Here is an 18,924-nt window from a genome sequence, read left to right as displayed (position 1 = left end):
AAGTGTGAAACCCGCTTTCTTCCAGGTGGACTGCACCTGTTGGCCCTCATTCAGGACTGTAATTCAATAATCTTCCCCCTTCTTTTTTTCTTTCACCCAATCACTGACTGTTTTGACTCACTTAGAGTCAGACACAAAAAGACTAAGCAAAACTGTCACAAGGAATCGTTTCTTCTCTTGGGCAATCATTATTACCTTAAGCCTGAGTGTGAAATCCACTTTGATCACAGTTTCTTGTAAGCAGACAGTTTTTCAGCCAACCTTTGGTAAACAATTTGCCCTCCAATCACACTGCAGAAGATTTTTCAACCTGAGTCTAGGTTTAAAAATGTGAGAGTGTGAATAGTGAATAGTCAGCTACATTGTACTCCTATAGGCACATTCTACACTACATCTGCTAAAAGTGCTTGTTTCCAACATAGACCATATATACAAAGTGGTTTTAGTCTTGCAGTTTGCTGGAGTCTGTTAATGTGAGAGTAAAGACATAGTGAACAGCCACCAGGGGGCGAATTTGCGGGTTGCAAAAAGTCCACTATAATGGGAAAATAGCCCACTACTCATGTGAGTTACAACATTGTCAGACGTTTTTCTGAGAACGTAAGTAACTTTAACAAGTGCACTTTGCATTACCGTAATTAGGTGACATTTTCAACGGTTTCTGAAAGCTGAGAAGTTGCAAGTCAAAGCCAACATGTGGTTATTACGGTAATTTCACTCACACTGTTGCAGGAAGCCGGTGAACCAGCATCTTTGTCACCAGAAAGGGAAAAAGTGGGAAAAACACCTGCACACAGTTTCCATTTTTTGTTCTGTTTTTGGACATTGAGACAAAAACTAAATTTGTTTTATTTTAAATACGTTTTATACTGTTCAAATTTCAAACTTAACACGCAAAATCTGGCGTTCATGTACTTACGGTGTTTTTCACATGCAGTACATTGTAAATAACTGCCAGATATTGAAAGTTATTCTGGAAAAATGGGCAAAAGCTCTTAGTCACAGGACATTTTCAGATCCTTTTATGGTTAAAATAAGCAAAAAAAGTCCAGACGGACATTTTGAGGGTTTGGTTTTAAAAGGTTAAACAATTTAGTGGCGCATATTGAGAAAAACTGCAGAATCTCTCCAGGTGATTGTGAGAATTTAAAGCACCATCACAGTTGCCTGCAGAGATTACACAGTCAGCCACACACACACACACATACATAGGTACATGTTATATCTATAAGAGTCAATTGGCAGCAGATGGTTAACACAGATCAGGATAAAGACCACGCTTTGACCCCTGCACCCCCACTGATTCTAAAAGGTCTTGTGTTACCATGGTGACAAGGACGAGGCACGTGCCTCCCATTGTGGAGCAGTATCCTCCAGGGTCAGCCGCACACCCAGCTAGAGGTCAGATGTCACACTGGCCTCTCGCTCAGGTCACCACTCACCAGCCTTTAACCTCAACAAGCCCTGAAACAAATTGAGAGAAAGAAAAAAGAGGGTAAAGAGAGAGAGACAGAGAGCGAGAGAGTGAGAGTGTGTGTTTACTCAACTTAATCATCACATGACAGTTCAAAAATACTATAATAACTTGTACTTCAGTTGTGCTTCAGGACAGATGAGCTGAGTGGTCCTGTGTGGACAGAGTACAGTATGCTGTTACAGTATGTCTCCCTCTTGTGGTGAAGCACGATGCCTGAAATAATGACACACTTTATGTGGCACAACAAAATACTGAATATGAGGCGTCCTGGTGCCTTCGTGAAACTCCAATACGTTCGTTCTAAATAATTCCTCCTCATCCTTAACCTTTCCTGTTTACATCTGCGTTGCATAGAATAGAAGTAAAAAAGGACAAAAAATAAATACATTTTGTTTAGATAACTAGTGTATCAATGTATTTTTCACATTTAATATATCTATTATCATCATGGTTATGCCCACATCTTGCTATAACATGCTTCATTAACAAAACACTATACATTTAAACTGACATATGTGCACACATTTTGGAAAAATCTTTTGCCAGAGGTGGCATCTTTTCCCTTTGAGCCTGGATGCATGTTGGAATATTCAGGTCATCGAGTTGCAAAGTGTTGCTCAGGCGTTGACAAAAGAAAAATCTTAAGTTTATTAAACGGAACAGGCTGACAGTCAACACTTTGTTAGGCAGTGAATGAACAGAGTGGTTTTGACAGGCCTAACCTCTTAAGCTTCGGGTCCCACTGAGCTCAGCACAGCTAGAGCTAATGCCATCTGTCCCAACATCATGAGTCCCCCCCCCCCTCCCGCCACAAACCTGCCCCCAACACTTCAGCATTGTAATCATTCACTGCAATTAAAAATAGAAAATACAAATAACTGTACTCTGTGATAAAGTCCCTACATTGATTCAGCAACAGCTAAACTATCATCTTAAACACCTTAAACACCTTGCAAACAACAGCTGTGTGTAATCCACACTAAACGAAACAAGATATGCGAACGCTGGGTCATCAGCACAATTTGTAGACTTAAGTGGCACTTACTGATATATATCTTTCTTAATTTAACAGACCGTAGTCTTTGGCCTTGAGCTACTTCTACTGGCTTTGCTGTGTGGTTTAAAACTTTAAAACCAGCCAGAGCCGCCAGAGGGAAGTGAGAAAAGACAGAAGAAAGAAAAGGGTCAGTCTAAGACGGTACCAGTGACCCTTGAATAAAGACGTTGCCTTTGTATGATTGCAAATAACAAGTCCTTCCAAATTAAGGGGGGGACATTTTTGCAAATCTCTCCTCCACCCCCCCATATTTGACTATTGTTTTAGGTTTGAAGATCACATGAGGGTTCAGTCGTATGCTGGGAAGGTCAAGATCATTGTTTTTTTCTTTTTAGTTTAGTTTAGTTAGTTCACCGTGTCTCATCAAGGGCTATTCTGAAAAGTAGTTCTTATGTGTTTTAAACAATTGTTAATAAAACAATGATATCACCATTTAAACGTTAGTCTCAGCCCTGTCACCGAGCTGTCCCCTCTGTTAGCTGTCATGTAACGTTAAGAGAAAAACATGACCTTTGTACCCCGCAGCCCTGTGGTTGCTTGAGTATTTCATTAAGGCGCTGGACCATCACTGTAAGCAATTGTCTTGGTTTAACAAAAAGACTGACGCATTGTATCAGTTGGAGGCAAATGTATCAAAGAGGACGATACAATGGACGGAGCAGAGCAAATTATGAAACATGGGCCTCCTGGTGAGCCATATTGTACTATGTGTTGATGGTTCAGTTTCGGACTGAGTGACATGAGGTGAAATTCGGATGGAAAATAGTGCAGTATATAAACAGTGTACGTAGAGAGAGAGAGGAGGAGATGTACAATATACGAGTCCTGAAATGTGAATGGACGTGGAGAATGGTGTGCAGGAGCTGTGTCAAATGATGTGTGTGGGGTTGCACTTGCATATACAAAGCCACGCTGAGAAACACAGGCTAACCCAAAGACCTCTGACGTGCACGGTGAATAAAAACAATTGGAATCTCCGTGAACTGATGTGACATGTGTGTTTGTCTCAGCCCTTTCCGTTAGGAGCCCTACTGTAGAGGTGAAAGGAAAAAAAAAACTGTGCAAAGAAAGGGAGGGATGGAGGGACTGTAGGATGAGGGAGGGACACAAGAGTAAAGAAACGAGCAAAGGGCATCGTCCTGCAACAGTAGATGATCTATTGAACAACCACAAGATGCACAATTAAATGCACGTAAAACAGTCAGAATGTGTATTATATGAACCTAAAGTCAACATTATCTTTGTTTCAGTGCCTCGTATTGTGATAGATTTGAAGTCACGGTCGTCTGTATGAATTAATGCTAGAACTGAAAATAGAACTGATTTGAGGAAAATACTGTATTTATTGCGATGTGTCTGACAGATTTGATTATTTGTTTGTGGACCCCCTCAAAAGCCACACTGCTCAGCTCAAGGGGCCATCAATAAATTTAATTGTTACACATATCAGTTTTTCCAAGGGTTCTCACATATGATGTCTCTTTACAACATGTCGCCGTCAAACAAGAACTCATCTATATCCCATTGCAAGGATGAAAACTGTTTCTGACGTGTATGAGAAACATGTTTAAGAATTTAACTGCAGTCACTGCAATTTCGCTAATAGCACCGTTTATAAATGATTCCGCCCTAATTAACGTACCACCGTTTCTATTAAGCTACAAATGATAAATCAACATAAAATGAATTCATTATTAAATATGAAGTAAGTTTTGATGCTTGTTTTAAAAGGGGAAAAAACAAACTTAAAAATAATCTTGTTCCAGGATTTTCCAGTGTGAGGATTTGCTGCTTTGTGAGCTTGTCTACAATCATTTATGCACTGAGGAAAGAATCTGTAGGTTAAATGTAAAATAACTGTTAGTTGCAGCTTTACCTACACAGAAGTGATCTGCTGGCAGGCAAACACTTCAATGAGACCAGATACCTACGATATAAAACACAAACTTTAGGGTTGTGAGACCAGTTTCAGTACAGTGTGAGACTGGTTGCCATTTAGCCCCTGCACTGCAGTCCCGGTGGCACATCAAACTACTCTTGTCCATATTTACATCCCATCTCAGTTATTGGATGCATAATTCCTGCCCGCATCTCTTCAGTACTCTATCACCCTGAAACACACACCAACGCAGCACGCTACAATTATAATTTCATATGCTCCAGTGTATCAGCCGCCCGAGCAATTTTCTTCCATTTAAAATGTGAATTTATGTTCCATGTAAATGAGCGAGGAGTCGATCGAGGCCAATTGAAGGAATGGCCTTTTCCCAAGGAGCCTTGCGTCATAGGTCTCTGGTCATTTCAAGGTCTCTGTTCATCACCTTCATTTTAACAAACACCAGCCTTGAATGAGACCTCATCAACTTTTCTCCCCATCTGGAGACAGCTTCACTATCAAAACAACTACTGAGTGTTGACTAAAAGCATCTCTTTAAAAAGATACTGCAATTTGCGCTCTTGAACATGGCCCCACTTTACTTTAAGCACTCTAAACCCCTTCTTGTGTTATACACCTAGAAATAATCAAATATTACATTTCAGATTACATTTCATAATCATTTTACCTTATAAAAATTGAAGTGAAATGTCACTATTAACGTGCTGAAATTAAAATGTTTGAACGATGATAACAGGATCTGTTACCGAGTCTCCTTTACTCTTCTTGGAGCTGAAGAAAACGCCTAGTTCTAGTCATGTAACACACACTGTACAACTGTGTGTCACGCGACACACACACTGCGTCTAAAACGGTGACAAAGTGCTTCACTCGCGCACCTCAGATTATGTAGATACTTTTTAACCTGCAGAGCCGCAACATCGGCACAAAGAGCCTCATATCCAATTATTCGTACGGTAGCAACTACTGACGGACTGTTAATCAACTACTAAATTAATCACCAGCTATTTTGATAATCCAGTTAATTGTTCTGTGTTTTCAGATACTTTAAAATCAATATTTTCTGGTTTCTTTGCTGCTCTACGACAGTAAACTCGTGTTTTGTTTTGTGGACAAAACAAGACATTTGTGGATGTCGTCATTCTGAGGTTTGGAAACAGCGATCAATATTTTATACCATTTTCTGACATTTCATAGACCAAACAGCTGATTGATTCACTAAGAAAACAATTGAGATTGTTTTATCAATAACAATAAGATTTCTTGGTCAAGTTTTTGGATCATTATTCCAGAGTGTCATGAATGACAATGAAGGTGTTGTTATTTTGAAAGGAATGCTGAGGATCAAAGTCTTGACAAAAGTGTTCTCATTAGTGCACGACTGTCAGAGTCAGTTATTGGCCATTTTATTGGCTGCATCACAACATAGCGAGTTGTAATAAGTGACCTTTACAAGCAGCATTTCTTGATAACATTGAGATGACCACCAGTTAATTAAGACACACTCAGAGGGCACGTCTCTATCTCTTATTCAGAGATGGAGAAAGATGCTAAAACCAGGATTCGAACAAAGAACCCTGATGCTGTGAGGCACAACAGCTAACCACAAGCCACTCCCAATAAATGGTTACATGCAAAATTACTTAAATTAACTACTATCCATTCCTACACTATGTTGTGGGTGCTAAATTGAAATTTAAAGAACTTTCCACAGTTGAAAAGAAGAAAAGTTGTTTTCCTGAGAGCCTGAAACGCCGCGCCTTGTGAATTTAGCCCTTCTGCGTGGTGTGCTTGTGTGTGGCTCTGGCAACTGTTGCAGTTCAAGAGATAAATGTGAAGTGAACCTTTCAGCTGATCAAACTATGTCCGAAAGACAAGACCTTGACCACATCATCGACCACACGCTCTTATCGCAACAATAACCAGCCCACCTGCTTGTTATCACACACGCTCCACAAAAAACCTCGCTGGTATTGCAAAACGCAAAGAGTCGTCAGGATACGCTGCCTCATTTCTTATCCAGAAGCCAAGGTCTTTACACTCATCTATCAAAAACACCTGGCCTCTGCCCATACATGCACCTATAGATAATGAATGAGTGAAATGTGCCATAACAGCAAACGAATAATCTTGTAGGGAAAATATAACAGAACAAGAACAATTATACCAGAAGTATGAAGCCATGCATATTGATGATAATGGTCAGGACAAAAAATGGGGGTCAGGACCTTTAAATATTAGTTCTAATACTCTGCTTACATGCACAGAGACAGGTTTTTTTTTGCAAATGCATAAAAAAAAACATTTTACCCAATGCTTTTGTTAGTCAATTAGTCTAAATGGCTCAACTAGGCAATACAAAGCTGACAGCATTACAGCGACTGGGAAATTATTTTGTAACCTTTTCGTCACAGTTTTTAAAATCTGTGGCACCTCACAAATGTGCCGTAGGAGTCTACAGTGCAGGGTTAAGACAAGAGTCCAGAAAAACGCAGTGACGGGGGTAAAGTGCTGTGTAATTCCAGCCCCGATAAAGGACTTGAGGGACCAGCGAAAGAGCAATGCAGCTCACCGTGCATTTGTGATTGATGGTCTGTGTCTATGAGCAGTAGCTGACTGAGCAACATGTACATCTCCTATTCACAAACCTAAAAGGCGTGCATGCATCTCAGTATACAGTATGCACCACAGCCCAACAGTGTAATGTGTGAGTGGACGCTCCCTTATAATAATGTATCCCAGGTCAATTGCGGTGACCATAAGATTTAACTGCGACATTTTTGGGGTTCTGAGACCAACCTGGAATCACTGTCGTGTGGCCTTTTTCATCTGCTGACTTTGTAGATTATTTCTCCCTCCCGTCAGGGTCCACTGTTAAATCAAAACACAAACACACACACACACACACACACACACACACAGACAAAAAGCCATTAATCATTAAAACTCTTATGTGAATGTGAATACGAATCAACAACGCTGCATATGGTATTAAACTGTTTCTCCCCCAATCCTTGATCGTGTTTCATCTGTCGTCTCATACCAAGACATGTCTGGTCTGGCTTTTGGCCAGGCCAGGATGGGCCGCTCGCCACCACGGCCTCAGCAGCCAAGCAGGCAAGCCTAGCGTAATGCTGACACATCGCTAACATCAGCCAGGAAGAGGAAACATCAGCAGAGCACCACGTGAGATTTATAAGCAGGGATACACTTGCTCATCTGCAGGTGAATTGGAAGAAAATGCTACGTTACTGATGTGTATTGTTACGTGAATAAAATCCCCCCTTAAAGAAAAAAATAAACGATACACCAGTGAGACTGTGACAATGAGCGCTGGCAGAAAATGTACGGAATTTCGAAATGTAGTGAAAAGGCCACACCCTTTCCAAATGAATGCAACATCATTTACATAAAGTCATGTGAAAACAGTCGTCAATGCGCCCAGAAAATAGAACAGAAATATCGATAAAGCCCTTACTTTCAGGGGTTTTCCTCTCAATGCAGAATGTATTTCAATACAAAACAATACACAGATCGCCGCGACGAATAAACACGTGCATTAATAATTAGTTATAAAATAAATAAATGAACCTATGGCCTTATGGTAGCAATAAAAACTATATTAGGAAACCTGATTCCTGATTAGTGAACACATTTTCTTCCTGACAAACATTTGTTGTGGAGAAAATAAAGCAGAATTACCATTAACAACATTAACGTGGACGTCATTGAAAGGGAGGCATAATAGAGAAAGGATACAAATGTTACTGTATGAGCTAAACAGCTAAACCACTCCTCTGCACGTTACTTTCATTCACATTTCTATGACTATCGTTGCTGCCCTTTGTGTTTGGTAAGCCATGCAGATGAGATTGACAGAAACGAGTTGGTGTCGTTGATATGCACAGATATAACCAGTACTGCCACTGATTGATGACGCAAAACCTTCTCCCCTCAAACCTTGTTTGTGACCTCTGACTTCTCACTCCTCCAGGGGTTAAACTTATTACCCTTTGACTCGCTTGACCTCTGCTGTGAAAGGAGCTAGATTGAAGGATGACCACAGCTTAGGTCCTATTGGTCACTCTCTAACCAAACTGTGGTCAGGGAGCTGACCATCCAAACCCTAGAGGGATGTGACCCTGGCCCTGCCACACGCTCTGAGGATAATACTATTAACAGGTCAATACAAGCCTAAAAAAAAGGGAGGGGGAAGAGAACACTGCTTTAACCTAAAGGAAGAACAGAAGAAAGGGATGAGATATAGAGGAGGAAACACATTTGAAAGACAGATTAGGCGTTATTCCTCAGGTCTGTTTGAACAAACGATCACAAGCTTAATTTGCAAACAAGGATGTGCACATTTTGAATAGCACTGTCAAGCTGTACCAAAAACCTCAGAATGAAATGAGTGTGAAATCATTTTTGTGGAACAAGCTAATAAATGAAAGCAGGAGAAGTGAGACAAATGTTTTATTCATTGAAATAAAATTCTCAAAATGAATGATGTTAAAGTAGAGTGCCACTTTACACTGAACCTCCATCTCTCATATTAGCAGAAGATGGCAGGTGCACCAAATGTCCACCAATAAAGCACATGCATGTTACATACAAGAGATAATATAATAGATTTAGCGGAGTTATTCATCAGGTCTCTTTGAACGAAAGATTCAATGGCCTGTACTAATTTTAAATATCAATAAGTGAGGTCATTCTAAAATAAAAAATGGTGGTCATTTGCAGAGTGTATAGTCATTAATGTGTCATCATGAATAAACAAAAATAAATGGGGAGCAAGATTCTCAAACTAAACCCCAGAATATAATACAAGCATTAAAGCTTAGTCATCCCATTTAACCAAACACTTTAATTGACTTATACAATGTAGAATTATAATAAATTTGAACTTTAAAATGCAGTTGCACCTACAAATATAATACAAATATTCATATAGTGACTTTTTAACTTATAAGGAGTGCCTCTTTACACTATGCCTCCATATTTTGAAGTGATAGGGGAGAGTTGCACTGGGTGTTCACCAGTACAGTACATGGCACGCACGACATGTGCTCTCCCTCTCTCTCACACACACACACACACACACACACACACACACACACACACACACACACACACACACTCTGATTAGTCATTTTGCTGCCATCTCCCATATTCTGAGCATTTAAGAGGTTTAGACCTGTGACTGATTAAAACTTTGACTCCAATATACTTTTTATGAAGACAATTTAAAACAGCATGTCCACAATTCAACTGACCAGTAGTCATTTTTTGTTAATTTAACTATTCAACATTTAAACACAAAAAAACTAAATGACAATTTGCTCATCTCCAACTCTTTCAGTCTCCATCACTACTAAAAACGCAAAGATGCCAAGATGTGACTGGAGTGAAAGCCTCAACCCAAACATCATGAATACACATGTGGAGGGTGTACACTGGGCAATCGTAATGTGCTTTGAATCCCTCATCCCTTAAGATTTGAGTACCATTAAAAGTAATAAAATACAAGACTAAATAATGCAACAAGCAGCCAAAGCCACCACCGTGATTAAATTAGTTTTGAAAAAAGGCATCGCAGGATAATATAATCGAGCTGGAACACATGTAGCTGACAAAATTCACTCACTTGCTGAAGTTGTGAAACCTTCCGACTACAGCAGAGCTTGTAAACAACCAAACATGCGTGCATTCAGTGTCACACCAACTCTCATGCACTCTCAGAAACACACACACACACACACACAGTAGAAGCAGAGGCACACTGATTACTCGTGACGTGTGAGGATGAGCGAACAAGAAGAAAGCGAAAACCCCCCAAAAACTAAAGAAGAAGATGGCATAAGAAAGACAAAACACATTGATCATAGTACCTTCTAAAGCATCAGTGTGAGGAGAGAAGGGTGGGGACACCTGCAGAACCTCGTGTGGTCTATCCAGAGCTCTTCAGCGACTGCTCCCTCACAGAGCACAGTGTGTGTGTGTGAGCCAGAGAGAGAGAGAGAGAGTGAGTGTGTGTGTGTCAGTGGCCGAGGGAGGGGATCCTACCCCTCCTCCTGACGACTGTGCCTGCTTAACAGGATGGAGGGGTAGGTGGGGCCACTGCAATAAAGCAAACACACACACACAGACTCACATTTTTCGATGGCTGTTATGTCCTCGCTTCTCTGCCTCTTTCCCGCCTCCACACTTCCATCTTTCTGTCCCCTTTCAAGACTTGCTCTTCCCTCCTTCCCCCTCATTCCCCTCTGCCTCGTGCTTCCCTCTGAATCTGCCTGCAAGGCTCTTACACTCTCCCCTCCACCTTTCATTTGCCAGCTCCCCCCCCCACCCTCCTCTTACTGTATGGTAATATGAACATGCTCTCATTAATCTAGAGAGCAGAGGGACATATGCCGCTTCTGGCTGGTGGTCCAAGTCCTGCTTAACTCTTGTTGCGTTTGTCCCATCAGTCTTTAGTCTCGTAATACTACAGTGCTACAATTAGCGGGACGGTCAGAGAGCATGGTGTAATGAGAGATACAAAAAAAAAACGAGGAGAGGGACCGTAGGGAGGGGAGAGGAGTGCTGCCATGATCAACAGCAGCCAAGCACACTTTTTTTTTCATAACCTTTTACAGTTCTTCGTGCTCTGGGTCGCTGTGCTTACCACCCCTCCTCCTCTCCACTCATCTGTCCACCTAACGAAAATCCCATATGATTCGGAGAGTAGCCATTCCGACATAAATCACGCCTGTGTTCCATTGGCCACACGTTATATTCAAAGTATTGATTTTTTCTCTCCCCCCGCCGCAGCACTGATTGCGAGGAAACCCTTCACAACGCTCACAAACAGGAAGTGGAAAAACACACCACGGGTGTGTTTTCGGCTGACCACAATGGCGGACTGTGAAGCTTTGGCGATAAGAGTAAAGAAGGGGGCTCTGCGATTGCTGCACACATGTGATGATGAAACACCCAAGACAGCACTACCAATGCAAAACACAAAGAAGAACTCTGTACAATATGACGAGCAGTTCGAAACGTTTCATCAGCAGGACAAATCTGCAGCCACGTTATCCTCAAAACAGCCCAGGAAGCACGACATGCACCTGCATTTCAATACTTCCATATCAGATCGAGCTTTAAACCAATAAACACCAAACATTAAAAAAAAAAAAATGGATGACCCACTGTCCTTAGATTTAAACTGACCACAAGAAGAGCAAATGCTGCCGTTTCCATGACAGCACAGCTGAGGATACTCTGAACTCTGACCTTATACTCCCGATGCATTGACCAAATGCAGGGGTCAATCAAAAAGAGGGTCAGCAGGGGTCAAATGGTAATGACCCCTCTCTCTGTTTACGCAACCATATCAACCTCCTCCAAGTAGCATCTGAGCATCATTCATCGTAATCAGAGCTGTGCACCTTCCAGGAGCATGAGATGATGATGCCTGTGTATAATGAAGGTGAAAGTCCATGGTGAGGATCTAGCTCTAGTAAACTACAATAAAGACGGGGATAATCACACGATAAAGCAATTCAAATTGTGGATTTTCTTCCTCCAACTCCTACAGTACATTATTACCTGGATTCAATTGGAAGCAATGTTGTAGGCGGTGTTGACTTATTTCACTAAAAGCAGCTTTTACCATGAATGTCTTTTATTGTTATGATTGTTATGACTGTCACAGAACAGCGATGATGTGGAATACAAGCAATACAATCTCACTTGATTTCATTAGAAGTCTCACTACGTATTTTAAATTAGAAGCAGCAGAGAAGCTGTAAAATGTCAAATTCCTCTGCAATCTGCTATACGCATTATGAGCGAGCAATAATTCAATCAAAACAATCTATATATCATAATAAACCTTTCTTCAATAGCAATAGAACAAGTATTCAATATCAATGTTTATACATGGTGTCATACTGTACAACATGTATAACTGCTTTGAATGTATATTGGGAACTTGTTGTTTTTTTACGTTTTCTGTACATTAATAACTTCAAAACCATATTTAACCAGTTTTTTTTTTCTACGCAGGAGTGTAAACCAGTCTTTACTTTTTTAACATTTGTAGTGTAAATTATACATATGTTGCAATCAATAAGGGTTTTTCTATGGTTGATGCCACAATCAGGGCAGCTTCTCCATCTAATTAAATATAAACATTTAACAATAACAAATGATACACAATATTGCTTAATTCACATACAGGAAACAAAATAAACAACACAAAAAGTTATAATAGGATGATTCATTCTATGATGATGCCACCCATAAAAAAAAATAGCAAAATCGATTCGCTTAATTACATTTCCGTGATGAGTCAGCACAAACTACTAAGGGATTACAAATCGCTGAACAGTAAAACTAGACCACTGTCTGAACTTTTGGGTTTGACCAACAAAGACTGTGGTCAACAAGCCTCCCCGAAAGGAAGAGGGGTTGATCCTTAAGAAAGGATGACACCGTCTTGGGGAAGAAAAACTGGAGTGGACAAGAAGGGGGACAAGACAGATGAAGGGGTGGAGGGACTGATCAGAGGGGTGCCAGACACAAAGAGGCCAGGCCATGGCCAGTGGCACGCGATGGGCAGATTAACCAGCGTTTCCTCCCCTAACTGAAGCATTAGGACACCTGACTGATTCCCGCCAATGGCAGCCGGCCAAGGATTTGTGGGGGGGGGGGGACAAGCTGGAGTTTCGCCTTTCAACACTCTGGCTCTTCAACAACACAAAGAAGGGTGGGGTGGGGTTCGTGGGGGGAAAAAAATAGGGGGTGATGGGCTTGTGGCTTGGAGTAGGGAAGGGGGGGCTACAAGCCTTACCCCTCACCATCTGCTGCCCAGGCCAAGTGAGGACAAGGGCAGGGCCAGAGTGCGGGGTGGAGTATTTCAGCGCGTGCACATAGAAATAACACACGTGTGTCTGCGTGCACGCACCAGTTAGTAGTGAGTCAGTGGGTGGGTGGGTAAGTGGAATGGCAGATGGACAGGGCATACTCCTGGCACCGGACTGTCATCCTACATTAAGGAGTGTCCCCCTTCCCCCAAATTCCTAACCTAATCCACAGTGCCAGCCAATTCTTTATGTTTTGCTCAGTTTGATTAAGATGTCCGTGATTAGAGACATTATGGGCTGGGCGAGAGGGTGTGTGTGTAACGTTTAACCACTTGTTTACTGTAACCAAAGCCAAACTGACACAGCACAGCCCCCCCCCCCCCCCCCTTTTTGTCCACATGCCACCTTAGTACTTGGAATATTGCTGATTCTGACACTGGAGATACATTTTTACAAGTCTTTTAATTACCACAAATGTAGCCAGGTTAGACAACATCCCAGTAAGTGCACTAAATGATGCATCCACACTCACCCACTCATAAAATATTTGACAATGTCTCCCCTAGTAGTGTGTGTCTTTACTGGCAGACACATACTGCAGGTGTCACAAGAGGTGACTGTATTATCCCTCTGAGAAAAAATGTGTCAGTCAGTCTGCACTTTCTGTTAGAGCAGCACTGCAATGGAAACCTGTCCCAACAAGAATAAAAGAACTGGGCACATAGATTATTTATGATCTGTCCAGGGTGTACCCCGCCTATCGCCCTATGTCAGCTGAGATTGGCACAGCTATCGGGCTATTGTAAAAACATGGCGGTCCAAGGCGTCGCTACTTCATGTCTCCTCGTGGTGGCGCTGCTCAAATAAAACTTGGGCAGGTTACCTTACAGCAGGATAATGGCTACGTTAAGAGATGCCCCATCCGTGATCAATATATGGACTTGATGCACTTTGTTCTCCATGTTGTGAATAAATAGAGAAATCCTGCACTTTTAACTTTTCACGGATGTTCTGTTTTCTTCCATTGAATCTGGATATTATTGGTATCGTGGGTCATGTATTTCGAGGTGATTCCGACCCCTAAAAGTGAATGTACACCAAGGATAATTATTTTATTTTCAATTTCTGCCAAATGAAAATAATTTCACCTACATTTTACACACACAGGACCTTTAACTGTCCTGAGTGTGCATGTGCTTTATGCTCTTTGCCATCACTTGCCACCTCCTTGCTCTGCTTTCCTTTACCTGTGCAGATGTTTTACGCATTTCATTTTGTGCATACATTTTCTTTTGTGCCTCTGTTTTGTCTTTTTATAATTAGGGTGTTAAGTTTATAGCACAGTTTGCAATGTCTTCTACATTGCAAACTGTGCTATAAAGTTAGTCTATAATGTTAGTCTGTGTTGAATACAAGACATTGCAAACTGTGCTATAACGTTAGTCTATAATGAATACCTAATACCTTAATGCCATAGGGTATCCTAAATTACATTTTTATTTATCTTAATTTCTCTCTATTTTATTTGATTATGTTGTATAGTGTTATAACTTCACTTTTATATTTTGTTTTGATGGCTACATGGGACACTGCTACATCTGTCCAGGGACTACAGATGAAAAATAGCCTCTGGCACATTTACATAAATGTTTATCAATGTGCGCTGTCCCCATAGAACTAAACCAATACAATAAAAGCATCAGTGAGCTGTTTATTTCTCCCTGTTAAAAAGGGGGTCAGAGCAGCAGACCGTTCAGTCTTGTTGAGCAGTAATCAGAAAATGCCTGTAATCCCCCATACAGTAGCCTTCTGGAGACTGTGGCTGTAGTTGATAGGTGTGGGTTCGTCTCCATTTAGCAGCCATGTGTCTGACCGAGCTTGACACGCAAGCAGAGCCTTACAGCTGCCTGGACACACACTGAGAGATGAGGCACAGTAAAGCTGCCCTGGTCACTCACTGGAATAATTATGCCATTTTCTGCCCCAAACAAAGCCGAGTGAGTGCAGGTCACTGAACTTGTACAACTCAGTGTTTGAACAAGTGGCAGATCACGGGGACCAATTATACTCTCTGGTTTTATTCACATAAATGCAGGGAGTGAAAAAAGATAAAAACTACTACTACTTCTACTACTACTACTACTACTATGAATTGTTTGGACGTAATCTGTGAAATATCTGAGATTACGGCACAAAAACGTTATTTACTAGCTATTGTACTCTAAAGAGTTTTGTAAGAAAGTAAAAAATATAGGCTTATGCATTATAATTTCAATAAATGTTTCACTCACCCCATGGCACTGTGTCACCAACGCCGAGGATTTTGGGAACCACTGGAATACATGCAAAGGAATGTTCCCATGGAATTTCTGAAATAACAAAGTACACTGCAGATGATAAATGTTGTGTAGACTACACGCTGCAACGGTGAAAATGTCTTGAGGAGGTCAAACCACATGGTTCACTGTTATTTTTCTTACACGGTTACATGTGTTGTCATCAAAGAATGTACTTTTTGGCTTCACAATTTATAAACAATTATAGAATACATATTTATATTGCTAGCCAAGTTTTGAATTCATACTGTAAATGGAGAGTTTTGAAAGTCAATTTTCTGCCTCTTCCAGATTCAAATTTATTTTTATTTAATACACTCATCTGCCACTTTATTAGCTACATAGGACACCAAATAAAATGCAGGATTAAGACCCAGGATGGTCTTCTGCAAACTGCTTAAAAGTTTTTGATGTATTCTGATTTCTTCTTCATACATAGCTTGGTAGTAAAAGTTGTTTATGTGGGTTTGTGTTGCCTTTCTATCATTTTGAACCAGTCTGTCCATTCTCCTTTGACCTCTGGCATCAACAAGGCATTTTCACCTAGAGAACTGCCGCTCCCAAAATATTTTCTCTGTAAACCCTTGTGATGGCCAAGTATAAAAATCCCAGCAGAACAACATTTTCTGAAATACTCATACCAGCCTGTCTGGCACCAACAACCATGCCATGTTCAAAGTCACTCAAATCACATTTTCCCCCAAATTATGATGCCCAGTCTGAACGCAGGCAGGTAGGATTGATCAAGTCTGATTAGATATTTGTAGTCTTGTATAAAGTACCTCAAATGGATACTTGTTACCAGTGACTTTGGTAGAAGTTGAAGTCACTTTATATAATATTACTTAAGTAAAAGTATATGGGGTAAAAGTTGCTAGAAATAAAAACAACAAAGTACAGTACAGATATGTGAATTTTGTACACAGTACAGCACAATAACTAATTATTACAACACTGGATATTAGCATGAACAAGAAGTTGGACAGGTGTACCCAATAAAGTGGCAGTAATTTGCATATATTTTATCTTATATCATGTAAAAAAAAAAAAAAAAAACTCCCTGCTGCACTATTATTGGCCTTGTTGCTATTGAGAGAAATGTCTCTTGTACCGTGTCTTACCTGAGTTTTGTTTTGACCGACGTTATATTCACACCTGTGCAGGGACAAAGACTTCCACCTGCGTCATCTCTTGTTGCCGCCAAACCCGTGGGTGGGGCAGTTAGTTGGCACTTCCTGCTCCGTACTGTATATTTCCGGTGGATGGAAAGCGATCAACAAACAAACAAACAAACAAACAAACAAATAAATAAACAACATTTTTGCCAAAATTTTTCAAGCCAAGTGGTGTTAGGCTAGCAAGTGAAATAATTCCTCGGTGTTGTTGGTCTCGTTCAAAGATGTGTGAAAGTACGATGAACGGAAACACACCTGTTTCACCAAGTGTTGATTAAAACGTGAATGACTCTGCTGAAAACCAACTAACTTCCGGGTCGTTAAAATGTCTTAAATCTGATGGAAACAAGCTGACGTGTCTTAATAGATACATAAATATATATGAATGTGATTTAAACTCAAAAATACAGAAGACAATCTTGTTTTAAGTAAAAAACACAGTTTGTTAGTTCCATCAGTGCAATTTAACTGTGCGCTCCCTGGTGGCCCTTGGAGGTATTACATGTGGGCCTCAAACTGGGCTATTAAATTGTCCCATTTGTAATATTCATTAAAACATACTGTATATTATTTTCTTGGTACGAAATTGCATGTGTTTATTTAAATGCATGTGCCATTTAAATGTAGCCTATGAACTGGACATGCTTGAAGATCTTTATCTTTTAAATAAAACTTTATATCCTTAGTCCATCACTAAAACTGAACATTTTATGACTTGATTGTACATAATACATATTAAAAAAGTGACAGGAGGAGCAATCAAAACAAAGTCACATACCCGTTTCTTAAGGTATCAGTGATTTATTTACTGCCACAATTTAATTTGCAAAACATCAAATCAACCATATACAAAATGAAACGACATAACAAAACGTGAATTTGTCAACATAAAGCATTTAAATCTCAATGTCCTTCCTCTAAATCAAAATCCAAAAGATGATTTATTTAAAACAAAGTTCATACAAACCACACCACAAACTTGAAAAGTCTATTTCCAAATAAATCGCTGTACTGGAAAATCTTAGTGTTGAACAAGCATCTTTTCAAACGGCCTTGTCAAAAAAAAATCATCACAAAGGCAGGGAAATCACCTCACTGGAAAATTAATGAGAAATGTTCCACTTTTTGGTGAGAAGGGTGTGAACCTGTTCAAAACAAAATCACATCTACAAAATATCCATTTTATTTGGTTTGAATACACACAAAACATACTTTCATAACCACCATGATGTACTTTGACAGCTCCCTTAGAGCTTAAAAACAATACCTTGGACAAAACAGGAATGTAGTGTTGGTTCATTCAGGGTTTTTTTTTTCCTTCTTCGTGTCTGGCAAAACAACCAGCACAAAACAAAATAATACATTAAAAACAGATCACCACTAAGTGAATAGTTATGAAACATAAAAACTTGGATTAAGCTACTCATTAGTTCAACCTTAATTCATCACTTTTTCCTTAAAGACACATGTTAGTTTGTGTCGTCGTTTTTCCAGTCTTATGAGAGTGTAATGGCACAAAAAGCACCAGTAGCATTTGTAGTATGATATGTGCTCTGCGTTAAATAAACAATTTCAAACAGTACTCGGTACTTATATCGTGTCAATATAAAGACCAGGCAAATCATTGCTTTGTCCAACTACAGCGTAACATGTGCAACAAAGACAATTGTTGTTCATAATTGACCACTCATAAAAATATAATCCAGCTGCTTTTTTTTTTCCTTCCCTTGAAATTTGTTTCTATTAAATATTTTCACCCCATCTTAGGGAACGTCTCACCTGAGGTACCATGAACACATCCTTCAGCTTCATGAAAAAAAACAAAAAACAAAACCTAAACTCAAGCTTGTCCATTGACTGTAAATAAACAAATGTGTGCCAGGATTTGTCCCATATTTCACTTTTTGACCATGAACTTAACAGCAGCATCAGTGTCGCACTTCACATCACAGTCAACACCGACCTCTGAATTTACAACATGTATATGACAAGCTTGGTGGTGTGTGGTGCTGGGCAAACAACGCTCAAAAACAATGACATAAAAAAAGACACAAAATAAAATGACTGAATTCAGAATCAAGGTCCATTTGTGGCATAGCAGAGCAAATATTTGCTATTTTTAGACAATTCCTT

The 18,924-nt window shown here is 40.1% G+C and overlaps 1 protein-coding gene and 1 long non-coding RNA gene across 3 annotated transcripts in view; both read right to left on the bottom strand.

Annotated features, from left to right (window-relative positions):
- Positions 1–1,300: 1,300 nt before the first annotated feature.
- LOC131473496 (uncharacterized) lies at positions 1,301–15,653 on the bottom strand. 2 transcript variants are annotated; one of them, XR_009242179.1, is made up of 3 exons: positions 15,572–15,653; positions 7,231–7,302; positions 1,301–1,464 (listed from the first exon to the last, which is right to left on the bottom strand). It is a non-coding gene; the product is annotated as an uncharacterized LOC131473496 (long non-coding RNA). The 2 variants fall into 2 exon arrangements; XR_009242178.1 differs by lacking the exon at positions 15,572–15,653 and adding an exon at positions 10,323–10,410.
- A 1,915-nt stretch (positions 15,654–17,568) lies between these two features.
- LOC131474192 (exportin-5) overlaps positions 17,569–18,924 on the bottom strand; it is a 17,914-nt gene continuing 16,558 nt past the window's right edge. Inside the window, exon 33 of the mRNA XM_058651944.1 lies at positions 17,569–18,924. This exon is cut by the window's right edge and continues 893 nt beyond it. The gene's annotated coding sequence lies outside the window, so the exon portion shown is untranslated.

The sequence above is a fragment of the Solea solea genome, chromosome 15 (genome assembly GCF_958295425.1).
Source record: "Solea solea chromosome 15, fSolSol10.1, whole genome shotgun sequence".
Taxonomy (NCBI): Eukaryota; Metazoa; Chordata; class Actinopteri; order Pleuronectiformes; family Soleidae; genus Solea; species Solea solea.
The sequence above is the reverse complement of the archived record's forward strand: the minus strand, read 5'-3'. Positions and strand labels throughout refer to the sequence as shown.